The following is a 3455-nucleotide window of genomic DNA, read 5'->3' on the forward strand; positions in this document are numbered from 1 at the left end:
CCCCCCCCCCCCCCCCACCGCCGCCATCATCATTTCCTGTCTTATAGGCTCCTGAAGTACAGAGTACAGTATGTCTCTCCAAACGGCAGCCACTTAAAGAGGCTCAAAATATCCGGCCTTCCTATCTGTGACGTCTTCATCGCACTTTGTCAAACAGGGGTTTCTCTCTCACTCTCACTCACTCTCTCTCTCTCTCTCTCTCTCTCTCTCTCTCTCTCTCTCTCTCACAGTAGTGCATATCATCACAGATACCAACGGCTGTGAGAAACAGACCTACAGTTTTATTCGTTCTGGCTTAGTTATTACAAAATCAAACCAGACACTAGATCCACTTAATAAATGTCACTATCGGCGCCGATACCGGACCGGTGCATCCTCTAGGGGTTCTACGACAAATAAAATCTGTGACACAAGATTTACATCCGGCTTCTAAAAGTCCTTCTACTGAAATATTCTGAGTAGTAAAAACTGCTTTTTTGGTTGAAACTGCAGATTGATGTGGGGTCACAAGCAAAAAAAACGGGTTGTGAACCGCTGCACCTCGGCCAACGGTTCGTGTGATATCTTACGAAAAAGTTACCTTTTCGTTTCCTACGAAAGTCCAGCAACAATTTTCAATTCCCGCTTGTTACATGTATACAGTCTTGTTACATGTATACAGTCTTGTTACATGTATACAGTCTTGTTACATGTATACAGTTTTTCGAAACTTTCATCTTTACAGGAAGCAACTTAGTTAGGTTCAGGATAAGATCGTAAAAATACTTAGTTTGGTTCAGGAAAAGATGGTTAAATACTTAGTTAGGTTCAGGAAAAGATCGTAAAAATACTTAGTTWGGTTCAGGAAAAGATCGTAAAAATACTTAGTTTGGTTCAGGAAAAGATGGTTAAATACTTACTTAGGTTCAGGAAAAGATCGTAAAAATACTTAGTTWGGTTCAGGAAAAGATCGTAAAAATACAGAGTTAGGTTTCGGAAAAGATCGTAAAAATGCTTAGTTAGGTTTATATAAAGATGTGGTTCGGGTTAAAATAACTACGGAAGTAGCGTTACTTCGTTACTGGAATTGTGTCCACAATTTCTGGCACAATATATAAATATAAAGGAAAGGACCTTTACTTTGAAAAAAAAGCCCTAGATCTGTATCTATCATATGGCCAAATTAAAGCTCCACAATTCCAATAAACTCCAAATAAGTGTCGCGTCAACACAGGAACAAATATGAGCTTCAGTGAGGTTTTCATGAGGCGATATTACTATTTTCTTTCCTGCAGAGACAGACATGCCATCTGTATTGGATGTTAAAATCACAATCTTAATCAGGACTGCATGTATCATTCAAGGTGCAGTCACCGCGACTTAATCGTGTGTTTGCAGCTGCGTCAAAACGTCAAAGTCATGGTGCAAGGACGTCGGGAGCTGTACATACTGATCACTGGAGAAATCAATGGCAGACTTGGCTGATGGGAAGAGGAGTGGAGCGGTGACGCCAGAGTCTGATGGTGCCCTCTCTCTCTCTCTCTCTCTCTCTCTCTCGCTCTCAGTCTGCGAGGTCGCTTGTGTCAAGTGCGTTGTTATCCTGTTATTCAATTATATCTTTTACACAATTTCAGCCAAACTGGATTGTTAGTCACAGCTGTCTATCTCCATCCGATCGGCAATGTTTTATATACAACAATCGGTGTATATCAGAAATAATGTCGTTCAGGCATCATGTCTTCTTGTCAAGTCATGCACTAGTCATGCACTATCACATAATGTTGGAAACAGCATGCATTCATTTGCAAGAGAGATATTTTTTCATATGTTTAAGCATTGGTATGTCATTTTCAAACTTCATCTTTGACATATTAAATGTCAAAGATGAAGCTTATTTCCTGCTTGTTTCCTGTTGTGGTGTTACAGGAAGGTCCCATTTTATGACTAATTTGGAGGTTATCTCAATTGAGCTGACAGATGTGTCTTGGTTTGAGGAGCAAGATTTGGGGTTTTTCCAGATTCAGATTCTCAGCTCTCTGCCTACAAGCAGTCCTATTAATCCCATATTAAAGTTACTGCGAGGAGCTTTTAACTGGTTATGAAACAGTCTCAGTTTAATACTAATGCCTCTCTATGACCCACATAAGTCAACAAGACCATCAGTGAGAAGATTGACTATTTCTATATAGTTATATCCCCGCTGGGAGCCAACACCGACACCACGCTGCTAGAGACCCAGGACGTATTGTTGGGTCCGCTGGAGGGAAGGGAGGCACGGTAGAACCAGAACCAGGACTGAACTGGGCAGACTGTCAGACTCCTGCTGCATTAAAATGGGAGGTTTTCTGAAGGGACTCTGGTGCTTGGAAACACTACCACTTTATACCGCAGGGATCGCCAAAATCAACACAAAAGGAAAGTTCTTATTAGTAGCTTTAAGGTTGGAACGATTTGCTGGAGGAACGCGGGGCAGAAGAATCATTCTGACACCAATAACTTAATGCAGACTGAACTGATTTTGATGGATTATACAACTCAATGAAATCCACAAAGGAACATTTTATGCCACACAGAAACGAATGGAAACCGAATGGCTGCTTGGAAAGAAGGAGCAAGAAAATCTAGTATGGTGGTCATGTTTTTTTAATGAATGGTGTAAAACATGCAATAAAAGTCAATGAATCACTTTAAATTCAAACCTCATGTTACAGGAAGTGATATCTTTGGGTGTTCTAGCACTTTCTGCTCTTTTCAAGTTTTGTGTTTACGCCACTAACTCCTATCATCGAGCTGTGGTCGGGCCAAACGCGAGGAGCAAACACGACAACAAATCAGAACTCTTGAACGCAACACCCTTAAAAGCACATACTGAATGAATAGTTAATAAATACATGAGGATGTGAGCAGAAGTAGGAAAAAGGATTATTCTGTACTTTTAAATTATACCTGAGAGGCCTGCATGCACACACACACGAGCCGCCATTTTACCTCGCCCTCTTACCTTCTCAAAAACACATGCGTGCACTCGCTCACTCTCTCTCATGCACACATTATATGCTTGCACGTCCGCGCAGACACGCACACCCAACCCCCACCCAGTCCTCTGCCCTACATGCAAACACACACACACACCCTTTTCCCTGCTGGCCCCCCCTTCTCTACACACACACCAAAACACACATAACCCCCCCCCCTTCAGTCCACGCACATGCATACGCGCACGCTAGCTAACTAACACACACACACACACACACACACACACACACACACACACACACACACACCCTGTTCCCCTCCCCCCTCCCATTCCATACCAGGGCACATCGTGACAAAACAAAGAACACCCCATAATAGTCAGACGCACAGTATGCATGGTAACCAGTTATGTCAGAGATGAAAGCACTGTGTGTGTGTGTGTGTGCGTGTGTTTCACTGGAAATAAGAACACACACTTTCATACAGCTGTGTGTGTGTGT

This window comes from Anarrhichthys ocellatus, unplaced genomic scaffold, assembly GCF_004355925.1.
Source record: "Anarrhichthys ocellatus isolate YVR2014 unplaced genomic scaffold, GSC_Weel_1.0 scaffold110, whole genome shotgun sequence".
Lineage (NCBI taxonomy): Eukaryota > Metazoa > Chordata > Actinopteri > Perciformes > Anarhichadidae > Anarrhichthys > Anarrhichthys ocellatus.